Below are 9,932 nucleotides of genomic sequence, written 5' to 3'. Positions count from 1 at the left end.
TCTGGTGCACCGGGGCAATTTGTGCTACCGGTGCACCGGTCGCCCGTTGCACATTTAAAAATGTTCAAAAAAATCCGGAAAAGATTCTAGTGCATTGACACAACATCAATATTTGAAACATTGCTCGAGATACAAAAATAACAAATTTGACACTGAATAATACATAACACAAGTTGGGCTTCATTTTTGGCCCATTAGCACATTGAGGTCAAATTTGTCATTTTTGTATCTTGAGCATTGTTTTGAATTTTGATTTACATTTTTGCGACAACATACATTGATGTTGTGTCGATACACTAAATTTTTTGCGGATTTTTTTGAATATTTTTGAATGTGCAACAGGGTCCGGTGTACTGATAGCATCAATTGTCTTTGTGCACCAGATACGTTCCCCTAGTGAAGAAGTGCGCCTGTGGAGAGATTCAGTTATCCAACGGTCGGCACCCGCTCGGCTCAAGGGAGCAAACCCTAGAGAACATACTGTCACACTCCTATACTGAAGCAAGGGATGCAACTCAGCCTGGAACTGACGAAACTGAAGATGCAACGCAGAAGGGCGCCAAGGCGGGAACGAGTGGGTGACGCGGCAGGAATTGATGTGGTGCCAACCTGTTAGTGAAACGAGTGGGGCTCCTTACGTTTCTTTTTTCAGGTAAAGGGGTATTTTTTTTATTCCATGGTAATAGGGTTACAATCACGAGGCAGGAGTTCCTCGATACATAGAGGAGCAAACTATTTAAATTTTAAGAACTTCCTCCGAGCAATTAAGGTTACCAGTTCGCATTGAAATGAAGAGTTTTGATCAAAAACTTCCACACGGTCAACTGTATTCCGAGCAAACTATTTAAATTTTAAATTTTCCTCTTCCATAAAAGAAAATAACAAAGAGAATTTCGGGCTTCCCGACGGACGCGGCGTGTTGCCGTGCCTCCGCCTGCTAGTTGTCAACTGATTTGTACTAGCAATCATACGATTCCCACTTTCTTCTCTCTGAAGGACAATTATGCGATGTTTGTTGGCCAGATTAGGAGATGATTGCGTTGGTTGCATATAACTGCTCTCTACAGATAATTAAGGCCAACTCCACCGTGTGACCTCATCCCATCTAGCCCTGTCTGTTTGGGGTAAAAGAGACAAACGAGACGGCTCAGCGCGTGACGGCCCACACCCATCTGGTCTGTTTTGTGTTCAGGCCGATCCATTTCGAGCGCAAACATGCGTTGGGTTTGGGTCGCGGCGGACAGCGAACGGGCGCGTTGCTCGTCCGCGTTGGGGCCACATGGCAGGCGGCTACCTACCTCCCACCTGCCAACATCAATGCGCACGCGCGGCCGGCCCCGCCTGTCAACTGCCTAGGCGAACGGTCGTGGTCCTTTTTAAATAGGGAAGCCGTGGATCGGTCGTCGTCCACACTCCCCACTCCATCCCGCGGCCTCCTCGAAACCCGACAACCCCAAACCCCCAAACCCTAGCCTCGAACTCGCCGGCCGGCCGCCTCACAACCATGGGGCAATGGAACTACAGCCGCAACGGGAAGCACGACCGCGAGGCTGGCTCCTCGTCGGGACGCCGCACGGCTCCGTGAAGAAGGAGGAGCCCGCATCACCACCGCGTCGGGCCCCCGCGCCGCCCGCGTTCTCCATCGGCCCCACGGCCGCCGACGAGCGCGACCGGCACTACATCGAGGCGGCCGTATGCCGCCGCTATTGGGAGACGAGGACGCCGCTCCCCTGGAGCGACGTCCACCTCCCCCAACAACTGGCATTTGTCCGCCGACCGCGTGCCGATCCCGCCGGCCCCGTTGAGCGGCCGTGCGCGCCGCCGCCGCCTCCTCCCGGACGACCTCTACTATGACGCCAGGTACGCCCCCGACTCGCCCATGTGGGACACGACGAGCACGTCACGCGGCGGGCGTCCTTCTTCGCCGGCACGTCGACGGGGCCGCGACGACCACGTCCAGAGCGCCGAGCGGCTGCTCCCCAGGTGCGCGGGCGTACGCAGGTGCGCGGCCTCACGCCCACGCTGTCGCCTTCGCCATCTCCGTCGCCACCACCACCTCCTCGCATGACAGTGGAGGAGGAGGCCCGTCTCATGGCGCGTGTCATGGAGGACTCCATGCGCACGCACGATGAGCGCCAATGGGAGGGCCTCGAGGAGATGACGGCCCTCTCCGCGGTCGGCGATGTCGCCATCCCCGAGCTGGAGATGGTGGCGGCGGAGGAGGTGATGGAGGAGGCGCCGGTGGCCGCGTTTCACCCGAGCCTGGTGGGCCAGCACTGGAGCTGGTCGTGCACGGCTCCGGAGATGGCCGAGGCCGTGGGGAGCGTGAACTGGTGCCCCACGCCGCCGCGTTCACCGGAGCGGGACGCGTTGCCACGGGAGGAGTGGTGCAGGCAGCTGCCGCCGTCCAGCCCGCCCCCGCGTACCACGGACCGCCGGCCCATCTCTAGACGCTGCCGGACTACGTCGACCTCGTCAGCGACGACGACACCGGCGACCACTGAAGATGGCGTCGGCCACGGCATCGACAGGCACGGCAGGAGCGCGCGGGCCGGTGTTTTTTATTTTGTTTTTATGTTAATTATGGGAATGTAATGTGAACGTGAAACTGGGCCGTTTTGTGACCGTCAACCCTAACTTATGTTTTACGGTTTTTAATTTGCGTTTATTTATTTATTTAGGCATTTTATTCAAGGTTTCCTGTTTTTTTAATCACGTCCAACACGGACATGATTTAGGGTGCGGCCTCGCGTTGGACACACCCATGACCCAACGGACAGAGGTGGATATGGGCAAACCCATTGCCGCCTCAAAAAATAAAATCCGGTCTAACCGGACGTCCGTTTGAGATCGTGCGGTCGACAGATAATTAAGAATCTCATGCTCTTCCGAGGAGACTTGCATGCGTCCACATTTTGTGATCCAAGTTTCCGTTTATAAACATTAATTAATTTGCAACATTTCCCTTGCTTAAATAAAAAAGGTGATAACATTGCGTTAGTTACTCCCAATTCCGAGATAGTATAATTTAAAGAGGGTTCGGCTCTCCTGCTGGGAGCCCTGCACGCGCTATTGTGCAGGGCCAATCGTTGAGCAACACATGTACCCGTGGACCCCACCACTTAATAAACAGATTTTGTTTTGTTTGGTTTTCTGAAAAGTCCTTTCCCTTGCCTTATCCGCCGCGGACGCTTCGAGCTAGTACCATTATTCCACTGAGCTGAGCTTCGTGAGAGAGAGAGGATTCGAGAAAGTGAGGTCCGCCGTCCGGCGGTCCAGGCTCGTGGTCGTGGCCAGCGACAGAGAGGGAGCAGCGGCTGCTGCCGGTGCTGCCGCTGCCTGACTCCGGCGCGCCCAAGCCCCGGCCGAGGCTGGAGTAGCTGCTCTGGCATGCCGCCGTTCCCCTCCTGGACCGAGCAGATCCGTTGGAGAAGGTGGGGACCTGCAGGGCGTGCGGTCGGCTGGGTGCAGCGCTGCTTCGCCGGGATGCCGCCGGAGGTCGTCGAGGCGCACATCAAGACGGGAGGCCGATGCACACTCGTCAGACAGAGGTTAGTGGTAACTGATTTCTTCATCTATATCCTGTACTAGTAGCTAGCTTTCGATGGCTTCATACTAGTACATGGGCCATCCAATTAATTACTACGTAGTATATTGCTAAGATAACAATTAATTTGAGATTGAACTAGCTTTCAATGATTTCAAACTAGGCAGCCTCATGTGGACATGTTCTCTGTTTTAAGTCACACAACAGTCACAGAAATCTCAAATTGGTGAAAGATCCTTGTGGATTGAACCATAGAGAAATAACCAGCAACTAATCAGTACACTTTTATGTCTCCATTTAGAATAAATCCGTTATACATCTCACACCAAAAGGAATAGTAAGATAAACTATTACATCAGGATGTTATTGTTTTGTAGAGAAATTCTGAGAAGCACTATTTATACAGAGCTATTTAAAAGTGCTATCTTGTCCATGGCTTGATTGGCCACCCAAGTCCTGAAATAAGAAAGGAACGGTTTTGTGTGAGAAATAAACTTGAATTTGAGAGTCTGACTTATAAGTGAAACAATACCTTAGTCGGCAGCTGGTCATTTTGATATGTTGGCCAATCCGAGGTCGGTATCAATACAGAACTCTACATGCAGTTTAAAGTTAACGGAAGTGAATGGCCTATGCATGTTCATCTTAATTTTTAACGACTAACTAAATAAATATACCTGACTTGGTTGAGTACCATAATAGAAATATGGTTGTTGTGGTTGCAAGCCGAGTAACTGCTGAAAAGAAGTAGCATTTGCCTGCGATACTTGAGGCAGGCCGTGATGCAATACTTGCGAATTATAATTCTCTGGCTGTGGTACTGGTGTCATAATCTGAGGAAGTTGATGCAAATTGTAGTTCTCTGCCTGTGGTTGTGGAGGCATAGAGCGCGACAATACTTGCAAATTGTAGTTCGTAGCTTGTGGTTGTGGAGGCATAGCACGCGGCAATACTTGCAAATTGTAGTATGTAGCTTGTGGGTTTGGAGGCATAGCGTGCGGCAATACCTGCGAATTGTAGTTCGCAGCATGTGGTAGTGGAGGCATAGCGCGCGATGATACTTGCAAACTGTAGTTTGTAGCTTGTGGGTTTGGAGGCATAGCGTGTGGCAATACTTGCGAATTGTAGGTCGCAACATGTGGTAGTGAAGGCATAGCGTGCGAAGATACTTGCAAGCTGTAGTTCGTAGCATGTGGTACTAGAGGCATGGCACTCTGCAGTACTTGCAAGTTGGAGTAATGATTTGACATGGTGAAGCTAGGATTTGCTTCAGTTGAGGCAGGAGCACAATCATCATTCCTATTCTTGCATGTTGTTGCTTGACCTATTTGGAAAAGAAATTGTTAGATCTATTTAAATAACATGAGCAAATATTTATGTACCCATTTCTTGTGCTATACCATACCTTTCTTCCGTGTATTCTTATTGTTTAGTTCCAAACCAGATTTAATCCTCTTACTGCTATTATCCTTTTTCTTTTCTCTTTATTCCATGTGCTTGGACAATGTTCTCATTGTTGCATTCAACTGGTTGTTTCTCTGCTTGCTTCTCAGCTTGTTCATGATTTGATGGGATATCTTTCGACTGGTTGATTCCATGTAAAATCTGGTCCACCTTTTCCATTAGTTCAATTGACATACTTTGCAGTAGTGCATATGCCTCTTTGTTTGCTGCTGCTTTGCTCAAAATGTTATTGTAAGTGCGACATAGTGATCCATACTGCCTAGCTAGCACAACTCTAGCATCTTCATCATCAGCGCACTTTTGAATTGCATGTGATAGCCCTGATTTTGCTTGCCTTGTCCATCTTTTCAAGATATATTCTGGTGCCAACTCCTTAATATTGTTGTGGTCCAACACCTTCAATGCATGACGACACAATACCCCAACAAATTCAAACTTTTTGCATGAGCATGAAATTTTTGATCCATCATGATCAAATTTCACTGTATGACTATTTTGGCTAGCTGAATGGGTAACCTTGAATTCAGAAATAGAGGCACTACGACCACTTTCATACACACAATATCCCATTACCATGTCAAATTCTCCTTTAAATATCTCAAACATAGCAGGTGTATATACTTTGGAAGTTTGAATCAGCATCTGCACATGTGGCACTTTTGGTGATGTTTGACTCGCATAGAAATCACTTTCCACTTCAGCATACCTTCTATCATCCACGGCCCTCTCATAGTGCTTGAAGAAATCTAATAAATCAAGACGAACATGCAAGTACTGCTTCAATAATGCATTCATACTCTCACTTCTTTGTGTAGATTTCATATCCGCACAAAAGGTCTGTCGACCGTAAACCAAAGCCCACTTCTCCTTGTTCTGGAATAATCTATGTAGCCAGTCATTGTCTTCCAAATTATATTTCACTAGCATATCATTCCAACCTGCTAAGAATTCATCAACTTCCTCAAAATCATAAACACACTTGGCAAAATCTTTCTTAAATGTCTTTGAACCTTGGAAAACATGACTCAAATGTTTTGCAGCATTCTGATACATGTGCCACACACATAGACAATGTATTGAATTAGTAAAAACCTTGTCAATGGCACTAATAATGGCAGGACATTGGTCGGTCAATATTGTTTTTGGTTCCTTTCCTGACATGGCCCTTTTGAATGTTTCAAATAACCATTCAAACGTATCGGCTGTTTCATCATACAATAATGCAGCTCCAAAAACCACTGTTTTTGTTTGTTTATGATGGTTGACACCAACAAAAGGGGCAAATGGTCTGCCATAACTATTTATCTTAAAGGTTGTGTCAAAGCATACCACATCACAACAGTAGTGATAATCTAATATTGATCTTGCATCTGCCAAGAATATGTTAGTCATCATATCCTCTTCATCTACTTGTATTGCATAAAAAATGAAGGATTTTCCATTTGCTTCTCCTGTACGTATTGAGAATGACTGTTGTTGGAAATATGCCCTAGAGGCAATAATAAATTAGTTATTATTATATTTCCTTGTTCATGATAATCGTTTATTATCCATGCTAGAATTGTATTGATAGGAAACTCAGATACATGTGTGGATACATAGACAACACCATGTCCCTAGTAAGCCTCTAGTTGACTAGCTCGTTGATCAATAGATGGTTACGGTTTCCTACCATGGACATTGGATGTCGTTGATAACGGGATCACATCATTAGGAGAATGATGTGATGGACAAGACCCAATCCTAAGCCTAGCAAAAGATCGTGTAGTTCGTATGCTAAAGCTTTTCTAATGTCAAGTATCATTTCCTTAGACCATGAGATTGAGACTGTGCAACTCCCGGATACCGTAGGAGTGCTTTGGGTGTGCCAAACGTCACAACGTAACTGGGTGGCTATAAAGGTACACTACAGGTATCTCCAAAAGTGTCTGTTGGGTTGGCACGAATCGAGACTGGGATTTGTCACTCCGTGTAAACGAAGAGGTATCTCTGGGCCCACTCGGTAGGACATCATCATAATGTGCACAATGTGATCAAGGAGTTGATCACAGGATGATGTGTTACGGAACGAGTAAAGAGACTTGCCGGTAACGAGTTTGAACAAGGTATCGGGATACCGACGATCGAATCTCGGGCAAGTATCGTACCGATAGACAAAGGGAATTGTATACGGGATTGATTAAGTCCTTGACATCGTGGTTCATCCGATGAGATCATCGTGGAACATGTGGGAGCCAACATGGGTATCCAGATCCCGCTATTGGTTATTGGCCGGAGAGTCGTCTCGGTCATGTCTGCATGTCTCCCGAACCCGTAGGGTCTACACACTTAAGGTTCGGTGACGCTAGGGTTATAGAGATATTAGTATGCGGTAAACCGAAAGTTGTTCGGAGTCCCGGATGAGATCCCGGACGTCACGAGGAGTTCCGGAATGGTCTGGAGGTAAATAATTATATATAGGAAGTGCTATTTCGGCCATCGGGACAAGTTTCGGGGTCACCGGTATTGTACCGGGACCACCGGAAGGGTCCCGGGGGTCCACCGGGTGGGGCCACCTGCCCCGGGGGGCCACATGGGCTATAGGGGGTGCGCCTTGGCCTATATCGGCCAAGGGCACCAGCCCCAGGAGGCCCATGCGCCAAGAGAAGGAAAAAAAGGGGAGAGTCCTAAAAGGGGAAGGCACCTCCGAGGTGCCTTGGGGAGGATGGACTCCTTTCCCCCTTGGCCGCACCCTTCCTTGGAGGAAGGGGCAAGGCTGCGCCCTCCCCCTCTCCCTTGGCCCTATATATAGTGGGGGGAAGGGAGGGCAACCGTACTTGAGCCCTGGCGCCTCCCTCTCCCTCCCACGACACATCTCCCTCCTCCCACAGCGCTTGGCGAAGCCCTGTTGGAATCCCGCTACTTCCACCACCACGCCGTCGTGTTGTTGGATCTCCATCAACCTCTCCTCCCCCTTGCTGGATCAAGAAGGAGGAGACGTCGCTACTCCGTACGTGTGTTGAACGCGGAGGTGCCGTCCGTTCGGCGCTAGGATCATCGGTGATTTGGATCACGACGAGTACGACTCCATCAACCCCGTTCTCTTGAACGCTTCCACGCGCGATCTACAAGGGTATGTAGATCCACTCCTCCCTCATTGCTAGATGACTCCATAGATAGATCTTGGTGACATGTAGGAAAATTTTGAATTTCTGCTACGTGCCACAACACCTGTATCTCCTTCTTGGATTGATTGCATACGCTTCGATCGGAGATAATTTTTATAATCTTTGTGACCGAAGCAAAGACTTTGTCGCCCTCCTGCTTGCCTACTCATCACTTCATGACCAGATTTTGGTCTAATACCTGAATCATTCAAAATGTCAATCTGGGCCTTCCGAGCTTCTGTAATTCTTCTTTGGGATCGCAGTAGATGGGCTTTGCTTGGAGTTACCAGTTCATGATTATGGGCATCCTTAAAGCTGCTTACATCATATTTTCCGTTAGCACTTATTTTAATGGTCATCTCTGCCGGACACCCAACTCTTGTATCTGCTCGTTTCCGCTGGCATTGTTCCTTGCTCTTGTCCTTGAAACCTGCCTTTGAGCATACAAATTTCTTTGTTCGAATAACATTCGTTGAGGATTTATCATGCCAAAATTTCCTGACACTAAAACCTGCATGTCCTGCATATGCATTATAAAACTCATATGCTATATCCTCATTCTCAAATTCCATTCCTATCTCTGGCTTTAACCTTTTGCTGTAATAATCATCTGTGTTTTGACTTGCCTCTCCCACATTTGTGGTCTCCTGATCTACACAACATAAAAAGAATATCATATACTAATTAGTTCATGGGCGAACCATTTTTGTAAAAAAAAAACCACACGATGTTCAGTCCTCTTGTAGTGAAACCTGAACAACACTTGAAGATTCAACAATATATTTTGCCAAATATCGCACTGTATTCATAGGAGCATTACCAAAAAATTGACTTTTTTCTTAGATACAATATTCTCTATCATTACAATTGGCAAAAAGACACAAACAGACCAATGGAAGATGAAGTACGAGGAGCTAAGTCTAAAGGATTAATCTGCATGTCATAGATTAAGCTCTTAGTTTGTTTCTGTTTAATCTTGTCTCCTCCATATGATGAGAGTGTTGATAATTTGCAGATTCAAGGCACAACAACAAACCTATGGATGAAGAAGTCGCGGGAGCTCCTTCCATGCCGAAGAACACCGTAGATGCTCGTCCACGTGAGAGGGCAATTCTCTATCGATCCTGATCTATTCTCGTCTCATCCACAATGGAGTAGATAGATAGGAGAAAGGGTGTTGGAGATTTTGGCGGCAGTCTGTTGATACGCGGGAGAAAGAAAGGCAGTTTTGCTGATTTTCTGTAATTAGAGATATACGATCTGGTGGGTTGTTTGAGTGATGGGTCCACCAAGCCACGTGTTGGCCGCTGGTTGACCCTGCACGATAGTGCGTGCAGGGATCCCAGCAGGAGAGCCCGACCCATTTAAAGATGTGTGGTTCCGTCTAAATAGGGCCGGTGCATCCACATCCTTAACTAACTTGCAATCTTTTAATTCCATGAACTGAATAACAAATGTACTCCATATATAGGGCCGGTGGATCGCTCGGCACGCTCCACATCCACAGCGCAATGGCACCATGGAAACGCCAACGGAGAAACAACACTCGCGCGCCGCCGGCGTCGCAGATGCTACTGGCGGACCTCCTGCTAGCGATCGCCGCATGCTCCGACCCAAGAACCGTCGTCCGCTGCGCTGCCACCTGCAAGACCCTCCGCCGCGAAATCGCGGACGCCTCCTTTATCCGACCAGGGCTGGTCCAATGTATTTTTGGGCCCGGGGCAATGTAAAATAATTATTTTTCATATTAAATTTTTATACTTATTTTAAACTAA

General features: G+C 47.7%; 1 long non-coding RNA gene across 1 annotated transcript; it reads left to right on the top strand.

Annotated features, from left to right (window-relative positions):
• The first annotated feature begins 3,337 nt into the window (after nt 1–3,337).
• Nucleotides 3,338–9,400, top strand: LOC125549125. Its single transcript, XR_007301259.1, has 2 exons — nt 3,338–3,551; nt 9,173–9,400. It is a non-coding gene; the product is annotated as an uncharacterized LOC125549125 (long non-coding RNA).
• The last annotated feature ends 532 nt before the right edge of the window (nt 9,401–9,932 follow it).

Source organism: Triticum urartu, chromosome 3, assembly GCF_003073215.2.
Source record: "Triticum urartu cultivar G1812 chromosome 3, Tu2.1, whole genome shotgun sequence".
NCBI classification, from domain to species: Eukaryota; Viridiplantae; Streptophyta; class Magnoliopsida; order Poales; family Poaceae; genus Triticum; species Triticum urartu.
This window is presented reverse-complemented; position numbering and strand designations above follow the sequence as displayed.